General features: G+C 57.0%; 1 protein-coding gene across 3 annotated transcripts in view; it reads left to right on the top strand.

Annotated features, from left to right (window-relative positions):
- Positions 1-4,822: 4,822 nt before the first annotated feature.
- Positions 4,823-20,558, top strand: part of ZMIZ1 (zinc finger MIZ-type containing 1) — a 246,166-nt gene continuing 230,430 nt past the window's right edge. For all 3 annotated transcript variants that reach the window (XM_032141309.2, XM_032141271.2, XM_032141279.2), the window contains exon 1: positions 4,823-5,170. The gene's annotated coding sequence lies outside the window, so the exon portion shown is untranslated. The remainder of the gene's footprint in view (positions 5,171-20,558) is intronic.

The following is a 20,558-nucleotide window of genomic DNA, read 5'->3' on the forward strand; positions in this document are numbered from 1 at the left end:
GGGAGGCAGAGCAGGGGAGCCTAATTCACTGAAGGACATAGATCTTCCCTGCTTGACCCAACCACCCACCTCTTAGAGGCACAGGGCTCAGAGCTGGGCAGGGCCCAAATGCTTCCTGTATCCACCAAGGGGTGAACTTTAAATGTAATCTCCATTACCTCACTGCCATGGGAGGCGCCCTGGTCATTCCCTGGCAAGTGGGTGAGAGTCTTTACTCCACCCCAAAGTACCTGGTAGGTTACCTTATCTGCACCATAACCTGGCAGTGAGATGAAGGCATGTCCCTATTCTCAACCTAGAGGCCCAGCCCGACCTGGAGCCCAATCTCGGCTCCACCCACTTAGCAGCTCTGAGATCTTTATTGTTTTGTTTAGTTTTTATGAGACAGGGTCATGCTCTGTTGCCCAGTGTGGAGTGCAGTGGCACAATCATGGCTCACTGCAGCCTCAGCCTCCCAGGATCAAGTGATCCTCCGACCTCAGCCTCCCAAATAGCTGGGACTACAGGTATGTGCCACCATGCCTGGCTAATTTTTGTATTTTTTGTAGAGACAATGTCTTGCTATGTTGCCCAGGCTGGTCTCGAACTCCTGAGCTCAAGTGATCTGCCCTGCCTTGGCCTCCTAAAGTGCTGGGATTACAAGCATGAGCCACCGTGCTCAGCCAGCTATGAGATCTTGAGCAGTTCACTTAACCTCTCTGAGCCTCTTCCCTTAGCAGGGAATGACACCTGGCTTGTGGAGAGAATACAATGAATGTTTCCAAAGTGCTTGGCACACAGTAAGTACTCAATAAAAGATTTTCTTCCCACCTCTCTAGTCTCAATTTTAGATGTTCCCTGGCTCCCTTAAGTTCCAGAAGTGAGAGGTGGAGAGTGGGGACAGAGAAGGCAGCTCCTGGAGAGGTAGGAATCCCCACTGTGTACTCGCCCCCATCCCAGCCCAGCCTAGGAGGCCATACTCGCCACACCATACACAAGTCTTTTGCTTCCCTCAGGGACCTCAAGCCTCCCACCCCCACCATCCTGCTGGCCCCCAGACTTTCTGCCTCCTGAAACCTGGGCCCAGGTGCCAGCAATGGTCCTTTCCCCAATCTGCTGGTGGCTCCCACAGGACAGGGAAATTAACAGCACTTGAGTGTGCTCTGCATGTTGGTACAACCTGGCTGCCCCACACTGCCGGCGCCCTCCTAGTGGAGCCAGGTGACCTCTGGGCCTGCAGGGGCTGAGCAGGATGCATCTTCCAGCTCTGGGCCACTAGGAAGTGATGGCACTGTCCTCTCTGTCTCACCAGCAGATCTCCAGGCCCAGTGAGGCTGAGGCTTTTGGGGTGAGGTTGTTGGACACACAGTTCCCAGTGAGTCCTGATGGCACCATGGACCTTACAGGGGCTCAGAGGGGTAAAGCAGCTTGCTTGGGGCTACACAGAGTCTATGGATGAAGACACAGAGCCATGGCTGAGGGGACAACAGGGAACTCTGTTAATGGGGGCCCGAGTTTCCATCCTGACCAATCTTGGGCAAGTCATTCACAGTTGAGTTTCCTCTGAAAGGGGGATGGTAGCGGCACCTAACCTAAGACAATGTGACAATTCAATCAGCGAACTGAATTCTCAATACCTAGGAGGCCCCACCACAGTACTCAACACACATAGCTTCTTCCAAGACCCCAGAGGTATCCAATCTACCCCATTACCTCCCTGGAAGATGAACAAAGAGAGCAAGGGCCTCAGAGACCCAAGGACTGGAGCCTAGGGAAGACCCAGGGCCCTGGTGGGCTTTCTGACTTGCTGCCATGCTTGCACAGAAGGGGAGGGTTGAAATGATCCCTGGTTCCATGCTACCAAGTTGAGCCTACTTGGATCCTCTGCCCTCTGCAGCCACTTCCTGGGTTTCAGATGTAAATACTGGTGGGAGAGTAGGGGGCTGGGATGTGGGGGAGGGGGTGGAGCTTCTGGACAGGAGACTTTGAACATGAGTGGTCACCTCCGAGGTCACCTGCATCCCCCAATTCCTGGAGGTGGGCAGGCCCTGGGTACTTATCAAGGAATCTGGACAGAAAAGTTGAGAGGGCTGGGCGTCCAGACCTAGCTGGTCATTAAGGCAACAAGAACTGGTCTAATTGTTGGCTGGGCTGGTTTATCACATCCCAAGTCCTTAAATACCCAGAAACTCTCTTTTGGGATTTTGGACCTGGGTATGGGATGGCTGCTGCCACTGCTGCAATGCTGTGGATTGCTGGAAGTGGGACAGCTGTGGCTCTAGCCACCATTCTGCAAGCTTAATTCCTACCTTCGGAGGTTTCTCAGGTGGCCCTGGTGTAACTACCTGTGAACTTAGGCCACCCACAGGCTGAGGAGGGGCTCACTCCCACAGGAATGTGCTGGGACCATGACTCCCTGGTGTCCCTAGAGGTCTGGAAGTGCTTTCATACCACCCACCCTCTCTAGGGATGCTCAGCTGCCACCTACAGGGAGGGCGGGGGTGGACGAGCAGCAGTGATCACAGTCCGTGTCCATGTGACAGGTAGGAAGACTGAGGCCCCAAAGGAGTGCCTTTTCTTGCACCCAATGGCAGAGGGAGGCGGAATTTCCCCTGGGGAAAATAAAATAACGCCCCCCCCTCCGCCGCCTGCGCCCCCACACACCCCGTCCCCCACGCCCAGGTGGACCTAAGCAGCAGTTTTCTGAGCTTTCAGGAATTCCAGACTGAGTTCACTGGCTGTGAGACTAGCGGAGCCTTGAGAATGAATTCAAAGCTGGCAAATTCATTTTGCCTCCTCTCCCTCGGTGGTGGAAGGAGTGATCTCTCCGGCTCTGAAGGAGTTCAAGCCGAGGTCAGCGAAGCCCTCAGAAGGATGTTCCAAAATGGGGATGGGGGGGATAGTGCTCCGGGCTGCTTCCCCGGTTGGCCCAAGGTCCGCGCTGATCACCGCCCAAGAGGCCCAGGAGACCCGCAAGTCTGTGCTGCACGTCCGCACTCTCTTGCGGGCCTCGTCAATCAGGAGGCGGCTCCGGCCGGGCCTGAACATCTTCGGCCCGCCCCAGGCCCCGGGGGAGACCCCCGCCTGGGCCGCCTCCGGGTGCCCGCCCCCGGCGGTGTCATTGTTCTCTGACGTCACGCCTCAGCCCCGCCCCTCTCCCCCCACCCTTCCTCCCCCACCTCCGGCTCCCCGTGCCCGCGACCCTGAAGCCTCCGAAGCCCCGGCCGTGCAAGGCTCCCCCCCGCAGCCCGGCCGAGGCTGCGCCCCCTTGCGCTCTCCCCAACTTGCCTTTGTTATTCCAGCTCCCTTCCTCGCCTCGCCTCCGACACGGTGGCAGCCTGCAAAACGTGGAGCGCGGAGTCACTGCCACACCTGGAATCCGAAGCGGGCTCCGCGGGCTCCCGGCCGAAGCCGCCCCCGCCTGCCGGGGAGGGGAGGGCGTGCGTGCGCGCGCGTGTGTGTGTCCAAAGAGGGCTGCGTGGGCGCCAATTATGATTGGGACTGGGGGTGCCGAAAATCAGGGGTGGGGGGCCTTGAGGAAGGGGTATGGAAGAGGAAGTGGGAGAGGAGGGCGTGTGTCTGTGTGTGTATGTTAACGTGAGGATTTAGTGCCCAGGGGAACGGTTCGTGTTTTGTTTTTTGATTGTATGTGGGGTTGTATACAGCGATGTAAGTGTGCAACTGCGTGTCTCTGAGCGTGCCTGCTGTGGCCGTGTAAGCGGGCATCTTTGTGAGGGAAAGTAAGCGAGTGTGTGGGGGCGCGTTTGTGGTTTGGGGGGGAGCGTGTTTGCAATGCTGAGGGAGCGAACGTGTGTGCCGTTCGTGTAGGAGTTTCCGTGAGAGTGGCAGTGGACGTGAGCCAAAGTGGGCGCGTACTTGGATGCTCTCGGGGGTGGGTCGGCTAGGGGAACTCCCGCGAGTGGGTGCACCCAACTGCGCCTCGTGAGTACCTTAGCTCTCCACTATCTCTGGCAGTGCCCAGTCCGGGGCAGAGGGCCGGGCCCCAGCCTAGCAGCTCCCACGCAACCCGCGCGCACAGCGCCCCGGGCGCCCCGCGCCGGGCCTAGGGGAATCCACGCGTCTCTGGACTGTGCTAGGTGCCGCGGATCAACTGTGCGCACCACACCCCCGCTCCCCCACAGCTGTCGGGGGGCCGCGCTCTAGTCTCCCTCAAAGTCACCGTTGGTGATGGTGGTCCTCTTCCCACCCCAACCACCAGTCCCCGGGCTGTAGGAACAATTCCAAAGTCAACCCCAGGGGAAGGCTTTGGAGATCCAGTTGGCAACTCGCTTACCCCAGTTCGGGTACCGGACAGCGCCCGGGGCCACGAGTGCACTCCAGGCGGGGGCGTGCCAGCGCGGAGCAGGGGCTCTCGGGGGAGCGGTGTGATTTTGGCTTCCTCCCCAAGGTGGTCCCTACCTAGGCTCAGCATTTCTCCCCATCTCCAAACTTACTGGGGCTGGGGCCTGCAGGGGGGCTGGGGGCTGCAGGGGGCGTCAGGGAGTAGCGGAGGGAGTAGGGCAAGGGGAGAGGTGAGTGGACTGGTGGCGTAGCGGGTAACCAGGAGCCAGGAGAAGAAAAGCTGGGAGAGGGCCGAGACCGAGGAGCGAGGAAGAAAGAGAGGAAGAGAAGGGAAAGGAAAGGCGAGGAACAGAACGAGGAGAGGCGAAAAGGAAAGGGGAAAGAGAGCGCAGAGCGCAGGGCGCGAGCCAAGCCGAGCCGAGCAGAGTCGATTCGAGCGCCGGCAGCGGCGGCGGCGCGGCGCTCCGCTCCGGCCTGACTCCGCACCGGCTTTTGCGGGCGGCCGGCGGCGCGGGGCCCTTTGGAAATAGAATAGCCAATGTAATCTGACACTTCAACTTGCTCGGCTCCGGGCGAGTTGATTCACTTACTCACCCCCTAACGCCGAGTTCCTTTTCACTGTCTGTGGACATTAAAAAAGCGAGCGGCGGCGGCGGGCGCCGGGGAGAGCGGGCGGCCGGGCGGCAGGCGGGCGAGCAGCGATCGGGCGGCCGAGCGAGCGAGCAACGCCGGCGCAGCGCGGTGACCCCAGCCCCAGCCGGCGCGGAGCAGGAGCCGGAGCCGAGCGGATCTCGGCGCCCTCGCTGCGCTCCTCCCGGCCCGAGCCTGCCCTAGCCGGCGGTGGCGGCGGCGCGTCCTCCAGCGGCGGCAGCGGCGCTCGCAGCGCCCGGTAAGTTTGGGGCCAGAGCCAGGCGCCCGCTGGCTCCGGGGCTACCTCCCGCCCCCCGGGGACTCTCGGGGTGCAAGCGTGGGGTATTGGGTGCTGCGGCTTTTCACTTAAAGTGTCCCCCGGAGCGGGGCGACCGGCCGGCGGCGCGGGCTCCGCTCCGCTCCCCTTGGCCGCCGGGGGCGGAGGCCCAGCGGCCGGCGAGCTCCCGGCTGCGCGGAGCCGGCTTGGGCTGCGCACGGGGGCCGGGTTTGTCAGGGTGTGCGGGGCGTAAGTGTGGTCGTGCGCGCGCGGACCCGGTGCCCGCCTCCTGCCGGCGCGCCTCCAGCCCTAGCTCCCTACACCCGGGGGCCGGGCAGGACCGGGAATCGGAGGAGGGAGAGAAGGACCGCCTCGGTCTCCTTCGCCTCCTCTGGGGAGATGCGAAGTTGTGCGCCTGTGTGTGTACAGTAGCCGCTGGGGAAAGCGCTGGATTTCAGGGTGGCAAGGGGTGGTGGTGTTAACTTGTGCGTCTGAATTTCGAGGGAAAACATACACTTTTGTAAATGGGAGGTGGGGGCGCGGTTAAGTTGTTTGTGTGGGAATTGCCCAGGGAAAGGCGGCGCGCGGTACAAACGAGGAACGCGGAGGGGTGTGTGTAGGGGTTTCTCCCAGGGCTTCGTAAGCCAGAGGGGCGCTCAGGCCAGTGCCTGGACGGGGCTGCCCCGGCCAGGAGGGGAGCCCAGGGGGAAGATGTGCGTGTGTGCGCGCGCGCGTTGCAAATACGAAAGTAATTTCCCTGTGTTCTTTCTTCCTCTCCGTCTCCGGCGGCGGTGGCCCCGGGGGAGTGGGAGGCCAGCCGGGGCGGAGGTTGGGGGGCCGGGGCTGGAGCCGGGGTCGGGGGGGAGGCGGGTTCTGGAAGCTTGCTTCACATTCCTGGCGTCTGGGCTGGGGAAAAAACAGTGGGGAGCGCGGCCTCGGCGTCTAGGGCGCGGGCAGCGGGCGTGCGTCGCCCCCTCGCCGGGGACATCTGTCCAGGAAGCCGGCCGGGCGGGGAGAGGGCGCGGTGCGGAGGGCAGGCTCCCCGCCCTGGAGCGGTGGGGGTGCGGGCGAGGGGCGGCCGCCTTCCTGGCCATTGTGCGCCAGCAGATTTTCACGGGAGACTGCCCCGGAGCCGCCAGAGAAGGCCGGGAGCCGGCCTCAGCCCCGGGTTTAAAAGACACTCCAGGAATGTAAACAACCCGGGCAGGAGGGCGGGCGGACGGGAGCGCGCCAGGGCAGCCGGCCCGGGCCCCCCACCCCTCCCCGGGGACAGCCGGTCGGCACTGCCGCCCTGCCCTACCCCTCTACCTGCAGCAAACTTTTTCCTCCTCTGCCTTCCCTTCCCACCTCGCCCCTCCAGCAGCTCACAGAGCGAGGGCCGCTCCCGGGTGGGCCAAGGGTGCTTGGTACCCTTGCCTGACCGGGGAGGCCTGGCGGCTGGGTCCCTGCTTCGGTGCCCGGAGCCCCGGCTGCGCCTGCCCAGGAGCCGTCAGCTTCCTGGGCAGGCAGTGCCCGAGTAACTGGGGCTCTGAGCCTGCCCGCCTGCCTCCCTCCCTCCCTCCCTCCCGCTGCTCCTTCCCCCGCGCGCTCTCCCCCTTCTCCTCTCCCCTGACTGCTTTTCCAATGCCCTGACATGAGGGAGGAAGATTTAACTTGGCAGCCCAAACAAATGTTCTCTCAGAGGTCCTCCAAGAAGCTGACGGCTGGGCTGGCGGGGTGAGGGCACGGCTCGGCCAGCCTTTCCCTCCTCTCTGCTCTGCCACGGACATTCGGAGCCCTCTGGGTGGACAGCCCAGGGCATGGGAGAGTAGGGCCCAGCCCCAGAGATTTAAAAGGGCAGTGGGCGGCCGCCTGTGGAAGCCCCTGGCTCCGCGCCGGGTGCAGAGCCGCTCCGAGCTGCCTCCTGGTGCCAAGGGTTTTCTGAAGGATTTTCTTGAGCAACAGTTTGTCTCCCTGCTGCAACCTGGGAACCGGGCCTGGTAGACCAGAGGGTTAACCAGTGCCGACTCCTCCTCCCTGGTGGGTGTGAGGACAGGCTGGTTACACAGGGCAGGGCAGGAGGCCAGAGGCTGTTCCCAGAGGTGCCTGGGTTTGCTTATTACTGTTTTTGAAGGTACAGATAAAGAGGCAGGCGCTGGCGCTGGAGAGCCGGGCAGCTTGGCGCTGGTGAATTCCAGCCTGCGTTCGCTGGCGCTTGTAAGGTCCCGGGAGTGTGAAGCTGCTGTTGAGCTATCGGGGAAGTTGAGAGAGCAAGCTCTTAGACTTCTCAGCTCCGGTTGCTTTGTGAGGGGGTCCAGAGTGGGGGAAATTCCTGGCCCCTCACTTGCTGGCTCCTGGCTCCTGGCCCCAGTGCAGGGGCCGGGTGGGTTTGTGAATACCCCGAGCCTTGGGCTGACCTTTCCTTCTTCAAGTCGAGGATGTTGAAACACCAGCATCAAACAAAAGACACATTGAAAGCCCTATCTGCTACAGAGCACGTGTGACTTGGGGGCCCAGGGAATGCATTTGGAGGGAGATGGTGTTTTCTTCTGAGCTTTATGATTTCGGTTGGGTTTTGTTTTCCCCCAAAGGACAGAAGCGTTTCCTTGTCCCAAATCACGAGGTTATGAAACGCTGTTTTCACATGTAAATCTCAAAACTTTAGACTTCTGAGAGTTGGTGGCAGTGACTGGGGGTGGGGTGGGTGGGGGGAGGAGAAGAGAGCAGTAGGGAGTGGATTCAAGAGGTGGATTTGGCATTTTGGGTAGGGCTTACTGAGAAGAGTTGGGAATAAGAAACTGCTGGACTTATGAATAAATAGCCTTGTCTATGCAGAAAAGGGTTGCTGGCTTCTTTGTGGGGACAAAATGTCCCTTTTCCCTCCTAAGGAAAGGGGGGAGGAGGGTTCTTGTTCCTCTCACAGCCAGGGGCAAAATGAAGAAAGGTCCAGAGACTGCGGGGTTTGGCGACAGAACCACAGTTTCTCCCTCACGCGCGCACGCACACACACTTACTTCCCTAGCCACAATAACACACGCTGTCTCCATCCCCGGCCCCTATAGATATGTCTCCAACATAGAATAGGTGTCCATGCTTGACTCATTCCAGAAAATTGCAGGGGCAAGGACCCAACTGAGAAGAGCTGCAGACTTCACTTTTTTTCCTGTTTCTTCCTGATGGGGGGAGGGGTGAAGAGATTTAGGAAGGAAGGCACTTTGAGGCCTGCTGCATCCTGAGAGTTTCATCACAAGAATACCTGCGTATAAAGCCACTGACCCTGAGGGTCCAACGAGTGGCCATGACCCTGGCCTCGGGGTGAGGCATTGTTGGAAGAAATTCGGGCACCAACCAGTTAATTTCCAGAAGCTTCTATGGGCACTTGGTCATGGGACCAGGAAGCAGGGCCTGCTGGTTCGTGGCTGGGTCCCCTACATTTTCATTCATAACTTTGTTCCCCAGGGCCCTGGCCCAACCCCTGTCACTGCTGCCTGGTCTTTATGAGGCTTCTTAGGTTTTGTGTGGACAACAAAGGCCGGGCTGCCACAATTAGCCAGGACACCGCTGCAGCTTTGCCTGGTGACAGCTCTGACCTCTTAGCAGGATATAGTGCCCTCTGCCCATCCCCTTTGGGGGAGTGCTCTTTGTCCTTAAGAGTTCCTCAGGATGGGGAGGCAGCAATCCACCTGGCTGTAAGCTCCAGGGGATTCTGAGGTTGGGCCCTGCCTTTAAAGAGGATGAAGGGAGGAGGCTGAGAAAAGCAGTCCTAGGCATAGGCTCTGGGGAGAGGCCAGACCCCATCATGATTGAGAGGGTCTCCCTACTACCGGAGGAGATGGGCGAGAGGACCAAGGTGTCTGGAGGCTGTTGCTTGCTATCTGTGTTGGGCCAGTAACTCTCCTGTGCTGGACCTCAGTTTCCTGACCTGTAAAATGGGTCTAAGGGCAGAACTCCTCCGATCCCACTTGGTTGCTGGGAGAATGAGGCAGATGTGGGCATGAGTCCCCTAGGCATGTGTCCCTTGAAGGCCTGGGAGGCTCTGGGTACAGAATGGGTAGAACACAAAGGGGTTAGATTGAAGGTGCTAGAAGCATTTTCCTGAAGCTGCTCTCATCCAGACCTACTTCCCTGGCAGCTGATTGTCCAGCCTTGGCTTGCATGCCCCCCACAGGACAGGGTACTCATTACCTCCTGGAAGCCTCTGCCTTCAGTGGGCAGTTGTGAGTCTTAACATGTTCTGCTACATGCCTTCTGCAAATCCACACCTCCTGACCCCACTCTGGGCTTGAGATGCTGGGGGCCCTCCAGACCATAGACTCGTTCTTTCCTGAATGATCGTGGGTTCAAGACCGGTGCCTAGGCAGGCCCCTAGGTAGGGGGACACGTTCAAATGGCTGCTTCTAGCCCTTGTTGGGAATGACTTGTTGTGGGGGGTGCGGAAGGGGGAAGGGTCTGCCTGGGGGGGCTCACTGTCATCTGCCTTTGTGTGCCAGGTTTGCCTCTGGGCACTTTCCTTGGAGCGGGGTATGAGAAGGAAGGGGGTGCATGATGAGGGCTGGGGTTGGGTCAGGGGCCCGGCATGGGTGCCACAGGTGTTGATTGTGAGTGTTCACCCTGTGGATAAAGACTGTCCTGGGAGAGACCAGAACTGTGGAAGACAGTTCATGTTCCTCAGGAGCCCACAGTCCAGTGCCGGCAGGAAGATCAGTCCAAATAAATAATTAACCACTACCAGCTGGCTGCCTGCCATGGGCGCATGATGACAGTAATAACCACAGCCCCTCTCCTTTGTATGGTACTTGGTGGATTTAGAAGCCTTTTCCATCTTTGTTTAACCCCAATAACAACAGTGTAAGCTAGTTGCTATTTGGCATTATCCCCATTTAACAGAGCAGAAAACCAAGGTTCAGAGCGGTCAGACAACTGGTGGCGAAGTTAGGACTGAACCTCAGGCCTTACCGATACCAACCCCTGCGCTGCCTCCTTTCCAGTCCACTGAGTGAGCGCTCCAGCCAGGCTTGGACATGGTGCAGAGTCAGGATAGGCTCCAAAACTGGGTGCTGGGGGAATGAGGTGAAGGAGGAGCCGTTCTCAGGAAGGGTCACAGATGGGCCTCACCTGTCTTCCCCCTCCCATATGGCAGCACATGGTCCATGCCCCCAGCAGCTGTGGTCCCTTTCTTTTGGCACAGTGTCTTACAGCCAGAGCTTGCTTTGAGACACAAATCCTGCCTTGACTGCCCAGGGCACACAGGTCTACACATGGGGCTTCATGCCCTTCTCTGGCTCTGGAGTAGGAGGCAGAGGTGTTTCCAGCCCCCCGGGTCCCCATGAAGCCCAGTGCTCTTCCTTGGGTTCCTATGGTTTCTGTAGTCCCTCTTCGGGCTGAGTCAATCCCTAGGCTATGTGGGGCACCCACTCTGTGTGAGACCTTGGGTTCCTTCTGCCCCTTGTAGCCTCCACCCTTGGGCCTGGTTTTCTGTAGCTCAGCTGAGTGCCACCCTAGGACAAGGCTGTAGCTGGTGGGGTTCAGGCCAGGGAGCAGCCGGGCAGGCTGAGCTGGCACCTCCCCAGGAAGCCTGGCTCTGCGTGGCACACCTGTGCAGGTAATGACTGTGGCTTGGGAGGGCCCTAGGCCCTGCCTGTCAGGCCCAGCTGCCGGAGTTACTGCAAGATTGTGCTGGGGGAGGCTGGGGTGTCTGAGCTAATTAGATTTCTTAGATTTCAATGCTCCCCTAATCCTGTTAGCCCGGCTGTAATTGTAACCACTTGAAGGTTTCAGCTGTGGCAGGCTGTTGAGGACAGACGGTGGGGGGACTGTGCTCTGCCTCAGCTCCAGCCCCACCCCTAGACAGTCAGCTGGGGGCCTGGGGACTGCCTTCTTAGGTCTTGAGGATGGGAGCCTGAGTGGTGGTAGGTGTCATGTTTTTCTATAGAATCTGAGCATTGCAGACTGTCAGAGTGGACATAGCCCTTTGAGATCACCCAGCTCAAACCCTTCACTGTTCAGATGGGGAAACTGAGGCCCACAGAGGGACAGAGACTGGCTCAGGACCTCGATGGCTGGTGGCAGTGGAGCATCAAAGACTAGTGGTCTGACTTTGGGATATTTGTCCCTAGGCACTTCAGGGAAAGTCCGGAATTTCCACGGGCTAGTGAACCCTCCAGAGACTTCTGCCTCTAGAGATAGGGCTTGGGGGGCCTCATTTGTCCCCAAGCCTGTTCCCCAGTTGGCAGTTACCTGTCTTATACTCCCCCAGCCCTGTGTGTGTGCACACCTGCACACATGCACACATGCACACTCATGCACACCTGCACACACATGCACACCTGCACACACATGCACACACTGGCCCTGCTGGCCAGGGCTCCTGCCAGGACTCCAGCTGCCTGGCCCAGGGCCCTGAGACCTGAGAGCTCTTTCCCTCCTCCCCCACCACTCTTATCCAGATACTTGCCCTCTTGGAGCCTCCGATTCAATGCAGATCAGGAAATGGCCAAGCTGTTCCGATGGGGGAGTGTGTTAAAATACATACACTGTACTTTCCCCAGCTCTTTCTTCAAAAGTTCTGTTTTGGTGTCTGGCTTAAATGGAGATCTGTCCTCTCTCCCCGCACCCCATTCTCACTTCCCAATCCCCAGGGGATGGCTGGCAGGGAGGATGGGGACTGTGTGCCCCGGAGCTTCCCACTTAGGTCCTGTGCTGCCCTCCTCTTAGCTCGGGAGCTTCGGGGAAAGATCTGGAAAGCCCCTTCCACTCGGAACCTCTCTGACTCTGGGGTTTGAATTCCTAAGCTTGTAGCATAAAATTAGTGGGAACTGATTGGGTTACCTGGTCTGGCCTTTCCTTTCTTAGCCCAGGAAACTGAACCATGGAAAGAAACACTTGGTCTCATCCAAGGTCAGCAGCGAATGGCTGACCGATCTGGGCCTGGAACCCCTTCTCTGCCAGCCCATTAGCTCATGAAACATGTATTGAGTGTGTGCTGTTGCCCTGGCACAGCCCCCCTTAGCCACTCTTGAGCTCATTAATAAATGCTCTTCGGCTCTGATGAGAGGCCCAGCTGAACCTTGGGGGTGGGGTTCACTTCTGAGTGCTCAGGGTGAGGACGAAGGATGGGGAGTTTCCAGTGGCATTCCCAGACTCCCAGATCCTCTGCAGCCAGGGGAGTGTGGAACACTCCTGGTTTGGCATTAGAGCCCCCGCCCAGCAGCATGTGTCTTTACAGGGTGGTTACATTGTGAATTTGAGAGAAGTAAAACAGGGCCGGGCACAGTGGCTCATGCCTGTAATCTCAGCATTTTGGGAGGCCGAGGCGGGTGGATCATGAGGTCAGGAGTTTGACACCAGCCTGGTCAAAGTAGTGAAACCCCATCTCTGCTAAAGACACAAAAATTATCTGGGCATGATAGTGGCGCATGCTTGCAGTCCCAGCTACTCGAGAGGTTGAGGCACGAGAATCGCTTGAACCTGTGAGGCGGAGGTTGCAGTGAGCCAAGATTGCACCACTGCACTCCAGCCTGGATGACAGAGCAAGACTCTGTCTTTAAAAAATAAATAAATAAAACAAAACAGAAACCATGTAGGGAGGGTACAAGGTTTCTCATCTGCCAGGACCTGTTTAAGCCAAGAAGATGGTGGCTTCCCATACCTCCCCCGCTCCCCTCCACCCAGCCCTCCAGGAGCTGACCTTTGTCCTTTGCAGAGCAAATGACCCACTGACTTGGTCCTGCCTTCACTTCCTCTGTGTATGGGGAAGCAGGGAGGTGGCCTTCTCACCCCGCCCTAGGAGTCACCTGCTGAGAGTCACCTTTGTCAGCCTAGGTGAGGGCACACTAGGAAGAGCCAGCTAGGCTCAGGACAAGGGAGGAGATGCCAGGTGCCTGGACCTTGTCCTGTCCACAGAGGTCCCACCCAAACTCCCACCCCTACTCCCTGGTGGACCTTGACCGCTGCTGGGAAGCACAGTGCCCAGCTCTAACCATTCAGCGACCTAGCCAAGGATCAGCAGGGCACAGAGACCTCTGGGAACAGTCCTGAGACCCTTTCCTTGTGTGTGCAAGTGGGATGCGCCCTTATAGGGTCTCTGTCCAACCTTCTTATTTTCCACATGGGGAATCCCAAAGCCCAGAGAGGTGGTGGGATTGGCTGGGGGTCATACAGTGTCTCACTGAGAGTGGGGGTTTCTGTGGTCTGGGTGGGGAGGGGTGGGGTTTTCCATCAAAAAATGGTGTTACATCGAAAAATGCTTTGGTGTTCCTGCTGTTGTTTACATCCTTAAAACAACTTGCCAAAGGTCTGCCATAAATATAATAGCCAGCATTTATTTGGCAACTAATGTGTTTCATGCTTTTCCCAGATTGCCTAGGTTCAGCCCTCAGCTCTGCTGTTTATGAGCTCTGTAGCTTTGGGCAAGTAATGTTTAACTTCTCTGACTTTGGTCTCCCCATCTGTAAAACAGGCTTACTAGTGGTGTAGTAATAACTAACGTACTACCTCACCCATAGGTTGAGAAGATGGAGTGCGCGAAGTTCCTGGCACATAGTAAGTGCTCAAGAAAAGGGAGCCCTAGTCATGGCCACCACCAGCGTTCCCCTTGCCTTCCCTCTGATTTACAGATGAGACGGTGAAGTCGATTGCCCAGGTCATGTGGTGCCTGGAGCCCAACCAAAGTGGCCTGCTGGCACCTAGGCTTCCTGATCTCCAACTCCCTGCCGTCTTCCACACTCTTGTGTAGCACAAAGGGCTGGCCCATCATCTCTGAGAGGCCCGCAGTCATAACCCAAGCACGTTGTAATTCAACCTGCTAGGGCAGCTTGTTCTCCTTGGAAAGGTGTTCGAGAGGGAGGTGTTGCATCTGGGCTTCTGTCTGAGAAGCTTATTTTTTTCAATGTGTAAACTGAGGCTGATAATAACAATACCTACTTTTTGGACTCTTCCCGTGTGAAGGGAAGGAGGCCATAGAGGAACTGGGCTTGTCAGTTGTACCCTATTATGTAGAATCACTGTGAATGGTAACTGACTGGAGCTTCTGGCCAGTCACTCACCCCTCCGAGCCTCAGTTTCCTCATCTGAAGACCATGAGTTGAAACAACATAATCTCTTCCTGAAGTGGCTTCTCAGGACCACCAGTCCCCAAAAGCAAAAGGGAGGGCAGCAGAGCACCCCCACCCCCCAGAAATTGTCAAACCTATTTGCCTGGAGGAGATGGCTTGGAGTAAATAGTTTGCCTCACCTAGCCTTTCCCCAGACTACAGACACCACCTACCCCCGACTTTTTTTTTTTGGAGTGCAGTGGTGCAATCTCAGCTCACTGCAACCTCTGCCTCCTGGGCTCAGGTGATTTTCCCACCTCAGCCTCCCAAGTAGCTGGGACTACAGGCATGCACACCCATGCCCAGCTAAATTTTTTTTTGTTTGTTTGTTTGTTTTTTGCATATGGTGTTTCACCATATTGCCCAGGCTGATCTTGAACTGCTGGGCTCAAGCAATCCACCTGCATCTGCCTCCCATAGTGCTGGGATTACAAGCATGAGCACCATGCCTAGCCCCACCCTTTTTTTAATGCAAAATAACTATGGAAAAGACCAATAGACCATTTTGGGAAATGCCCGCGTAAACAGTCCCTTTCAGCTCAGGCATTGCAGCTCCATCCAGCGGATGGTTTACCTGCTGAAGAACCACCTTTCCAGGGGAGCCTTTCACAGAGGAGAGGAGGGGACAGTGTCTGCACAGGCAGAAGTCTTCCCCTCAGCGTGCTTTCTTGGCCTTTCCACCTCTTTTTAACCCACCCTCCAGCCTACCACTTTTGCCGGCCTCCTTGTCTTTTCTTTTTTTGTTACCAGACCACAAATCTGTTTGTGGTTGGGCAGTCCCGAAAGCAAGGCCAACTGGGCAGAGGGGTGGGGCCCCTGCCATGTCCCTAGAGATAGGCCCCAGAGTTTTGCTGGCTATCAGAGCCAGAAGGGGTTTGTTTCACCCATGGGGGCTGTGGGCCCCCAGCACCTGTGGTCAAGCCTTTGAAAATGTGCACTTTCCTGGAGAGGTGGTCTGAAGCCTTATTTTAGATCCTTATGTCAATGTGGACACCCGGAAGCAGTGTCGGAACTATAGCCTTAGTCCAAGGGTCTGTAGTCCCTGGCCCTTGAATGGAGTGGAACTGTCATGCTGCCTTTCTCCCCCCTTCCATTCCAACTCAGTTGTGTGACTCTTGAAGATGGAATACGTTTATGTTCACACCCCCTGCTTCTAATCCAGCTTGACATGTTCCTGGCAAGGAAACTGTGACCAAGGGATGTGAAGGGACTTGACCAAGGCCACAGGGCCTGGCACTGGGGCCAGGGGATCCAGGGGATGTTGAGTGAGTGGCAGGCAGGCGTGGCCTTCTGCAGCAGCTGACTTCACTGTGAAGCCATCCCATCTTGTCCTCTGTGAGATCTACTGGTGGTATTGGGATTCAGTGTCCCAGAAAGAGCTGGCACTGGGGTGAAGGAAGTCCCCACCCAGTCCCTCTTCTAGGAAGGCTGGGCAGGACTGGTTTAGGAGTTGCCTCCTCTGGGTCAGGAGGTCAGCTTCTGCTCTGCAGGCTGCATTGTGTCGGTCCCGCCCAGATTCATGGTTCCTCTTCAGGGGCTGTGGGGACCACTGGCACTTATATTGAGGGGCACACGGTGTCTTCAGAATGCCTGGCTGGTGTAAGCTGGTTAGGAGCCCTTAGCTGGGGTTGTTGTGCTGTTGGTGGGGAGAGGCAGCCTGGGGCCTCCGGAGAGCCGCCGGCCCGCCACACTGTAATTGTGCATGAGTCACTCTGCCTCCCTGCTTGCAGTCCTCATGTCCCCGCCTTCCTGGGATGCTGAGAAGAGGGCTTTGTAGTGGTTGGGAGTGAGTAAGGGGATTCCTTGGCTCTCCACCTCTCTGCCCTGTGTGCCCAGCATACCTGAGCTCCACAACCTCCCTGCGCCTCAGATCCTGGGAGAAGAGCAGAAAGCTCAGGTGTGACTTTTTTTTTTTTTTGAGACCGAGTCTTGCTTTGTCGCCCATGCTGGAGTTCAGTGGCACGATCTCGGCTCACTGAAGCCTCTTCCTCCCACTTTCAAGCGATTCTCTTGCCTCAGCCTCTTGAGTAGCTGGGAATATAGGCGCCTGCACCACCACGCCCAGCTGATTTTTGTATTTTTAGTAGAGACGGGGTTTTGCCATGTTGGCCAGGCTGGTCTCGAACTCCTGACCTCAGGTGATCCACCCGCCTCAGCCTCCCGAAGTGCTGGGATTATAGACGTGAGTCACTGCGCCGGGCCTCAGGTGTGATTTCTTGTTTGGTGTTTGACGATGGGGCTGTGAAGCTGTGAGTTTGACGTCAGTTTATCTCCTGCAAAAGGATGGCCTTCTCATTCCTCCCACCCGGCCTGGGTTGACGTCTGCATTTCTGCTTGTGCTTCATCTGCAGGACTGACCCCTTTAGGCAGAAGGAGTGGGTCTGCGCTGGGGGTTGGAATCCTCATGGGCCTCAGAAGTCTTGGGGCCTTCTGCCTTGTGGATGGCCTCCCTCCTAGCCAGCTCCCCAGAGTGGTCTGGGCAGCTCTGCTCCACCCGAAGGCTCTGGATGCTCCTATTTCTGGTATTCTTGGCACCTTTGATTCCCAAGACCATTAGGGACCTTGGCACCCATCTCATCTGATGCCTGTCATACGGATGACTTATGCCCCATGTACAGTATCCCCATAGAGCATCTTCCCATGTGGGCTTGCATGCCTCCACGGACAGGCTGCTCCCTGCCTCCCCAGCAGCTCCCTCTGTCTAGAAAGTTCCACATCATATGGAGCCCAGAAGGATACCTCTCCCCTAGTTTTCTTCTCAGGACCTTGCAGAATGTGGTGAATTTGGTTCTCAGGAAGTCTCTTCCATTCTCTACCTCAGAGACTGTATCCTCAGAGACGTCTCTCTAGGCTGAGTCTAAGGCTGGAGAAAGCAGAGTGGGCTTCCTGGGGAGGTGGCCTTCTTATATCCCCTGGGCCTTATTATCTCTGCCTCTGGTAAGAGTCTGGGCAGCTTGGAGACCTGAGACCTGACCTGAAAATAGCCTAGCCCAGGTTGTAAGACATGGCAGTAGGCTGGGGAGGCCACAACAGTGGCTCACTGGGGCCCTGGGGGAAGAAAGTGGTCTGGCTTCTGCTTTTCAAGCAGGGTCAGACATTCCAGGAGGCTGAGAAGGCTGTCTGTCTTCCTAGCCTCTCACAGCGTGCTCGCCTGCCACTGCAGCCAGAGCCCCCTCACTGGAGGTAGCCAGGGGCTGTGAGTAGTGCTTCCTCCCTTGTCGACCAGCACCCAGCTCCTTGCTGAGCTCCTCCCTGCCTGGCCCTGCCCCCTGCCACTTAGGCGCATCTTGCCTAAGTGTCTGCAGGCCCCGGAGACCTGGGCTGTGTGCAAGGAGCGCTGGATTTAGAGGGAGAACTTCTAGCCTCCTCCTGCCAGTATCACTGGGGGCTGTCACACGAGTCCGAGGGGAAGGCCAGCACCTTGCATGCTGTCCAGTGTCACTGCATCGGGGAGTGTAATGTTTCATTACCATGTGCAGTGATGGTAATGGCAGCACAGAAAGGCCTCGGAGACCATCCAGGCCAACCTTCTCATTTAGATGCTGAGTCGAACCCCAGAGGGGACAAGGTCACACGACAAGTCTCTGGCAGAGCTGGAGCTAAAATCCAGGTGTCCCCACCATCTAGCCAGTGCCCAGCCCCGCCTGTTACTCCACAGAAACCCTTTGCTGGAGTAAGGCACAGGAGAGGTGCCTACCAGAAACGCTGGGCCTGGGGGCAGGCGTGCGGTCCCTATGGTCTTGGTAAGACAGCTGGCTCCTCCAGCCTGGGGGCCGCTGCCCTATAGCAGGACACTTTCTCTCCCTTCCTGGCTCATATGGGGCTGCCTTGCATTCCGCCTTGGGTGGCAACAGGGTCCTCAGGAGCCCACCTGAGACCCCACGCCCAGCTTTTTGGCTCATCAGGCTGATTTGGTGGCCTAGACCATGGCTGGAATTTATGGTCTGAGGTGCAGCCTGGCGTGATCCCTTCCAGGCCCCTAAAGACCCAAAGATGCCCAAACTATCAGAGCAGGAGGGTCCTGGGCAGCCAGTCTACTTAATCCCCTTCTCATCCCATTTCCCAGATTAGAGCCCTGAGGCCAGAGGGGGAAGGAATCCAGCTGCAGAGCTGCAGGCAGGATCCCATGTCCTCCCAGCCTCACTGGCCTGTCTCCCCCTACTTCCACCGTTTGCGCCCGAGGCTGTCATTGGCCTGCCCAGGCTTTGTGTGGAGTGAAGGACGATGGGAGACAATGGGCAGAGTAGCAACTGCTACTTTTCCCTCAGGGCTCCTCTAGGCCTCTGCCAGGCCCTGCGTCCCTTCCAGTTCTGGGGAGCCCATGCTCTGGGAGGGTCCTGCTGGTGGGGCCTCATGCCAGCCTGAGAACAAGGCTGCCTGGCTGGGCTTGAGTCCCCAGCACTCTGGCCCTGGGGAGGGCAGAGTCTGGGGTCCTTTTGTGCCTCCCCTCGCCCAGCTATGCAAAGAAGGTGGATTCACGTATTCCTTTGTCAAGTTTATCTAGCACCTACTATGTGCCAGGCACTTTTCCAGGCCCTGGGGATACACTGCTGAACTTGACAGGGGCCCTGCTTACATTCTAGTAGGCGAGACAGTCAGCAGGTCAACAACTTAATGCATGATGTCATGCTGAGTTATAATCAGTGCTTTGAAGAAAAATAAACCAGGATAAGGTGATACAGGGACATGAGTGGGTGATGGGGCTTCTTTAGATGGGGTGGTCAGGGAAGGCTTCTCTGAAGAGGCTGCATTCGAGCAGATACCTCAGGGAGACAGGGAAGTGAACTCCATGAACATTTGGGAGAAGAGCTCTCCAGGCAGTGGGAACAGCATGTGCAAAGGCCCTGTGGCAGATGCTTGTTTGGCGTGGTCTGGGAAAAGCAGGGAGGCCACTGTGGCTAGATGGAGTGAGGGAAGGAGAGAGTGGGGAGGAAGTCAACAGAGTGATCAGGGACCAGGTGATAAGGGACAGAGAGCCTTATCAAGCACAGGAAGGGCTTCTGACTTCATGCTCAGTGATTTGGAAGCCACTGAAGGATTTTAAGTAAAGGACTGAGGCTATCAGATGTGTCCTCTAAGATCTCTGGCTGATGAGCCAAGAATAGACTGAAGGGACAAGGGTGGCCACAAGGAGACCATCTGGGCAGCATTTACGGGAACCCAGGAAAGGATGCTGGTGGCTTGGACCAGAGTATTCAGTGGAGGTAGTGAAACAAGGTCGGATCCTGAATGTGTTTTAAAGATTGACTGAGGCTGTGGCCAGGAGCCCATTGGGAATGCCTGTCCACCTCTGTGAAACAGGCTGAGCTAGAGAACTGGCTCAAGTTGCTGTGTCCTGGGAGTCTGAGCCCTTCTCCTTTTGTGCTTGTCACCTCCTGCGCCTCAGCCGCTCTGTCATAAGGTGCCCATTTAACAATTGGAAAAATAGAGGCATAGTGGGTCTTCCTGATACCCTCGTCTACCCTTGGAATTCTGATATTCTGCATTTGGTCTCTCTCCTCCCCTCTGGCTGATGCCCTGGCATTCATCCCCTGCATGTTCATACACTCCACTCTATGCACCATAGGTTCCCAGCATGTTAGTCATCTTCTATCCCGAGGCCTTTGCATATGCCAATTCCTCCACCTCCACTCTTCAGTCAGGTGAACTCCTACCCATCCTTAAGAGCCCAGCTCAAAAACTGCCATCTTTGAACTCTCTCCCCTGACACTCTCAGACACTGAGGATTTCTTCTCCACTGAAAATTCTACTCCTCTCCCTCCCACACTCTATTGCAAGGGATCAACTGCGTGGTGCTGGGTCTGTGCCTTTCTTCACACCTCCTCTTTCTGTTCTGTGTCCTCACAGCCTGGCCCAGGGCCAGCACAGAGGAGGGAACAAAAACATTTCAGTGTATTCCTGGAGCAGTAGTTGGTTACTATGGAAACAAGGAAGTGTTGCAACTTCCTGAACTTGAGGTTGGGGTCAAAGAGGGCAGCTCTATCTTGGCCACACGGGATCAACCCAAGATGGCCATCCTGAGGTTCTTATTAATTCAAAGTCACTTTGGACAGGCTCTTTCCCATCCCTGAGCCTCAGCTTACCCCATCAATAAGATGCAGGTGTTGGGACTGCTTGGCTCTCTGCTCTAACATTCTGTATCCTTGTGCCTCCAATCCTGCCGTATGAACACAGGCAGGTCCTTTGCCCTCTTTGAGCCTCAATTTCCCTATTTTGTTGACCTCTCTCCAAGAACATAGCTGCCTGAGTCAGGCAACTCCAGAATCCTAGGGTCAGCGGCTGGGCTGGCCGTTGATGAT

This window comes from Hylobates moloch, unplaced genomic scaffold (genome assembly GCF_009828535.3).
Source record: "Hylobates moloch isolate HMO894 unplaced genomic scaffold, HMol_V3 SCAFFOLD_3, whole genome shotgun sequence".
NCBI lineage: Eukaryota > Metazoa > Chordata > Mammalia > Primates > Hylobatidae > Hylobates > Hylobates moloch.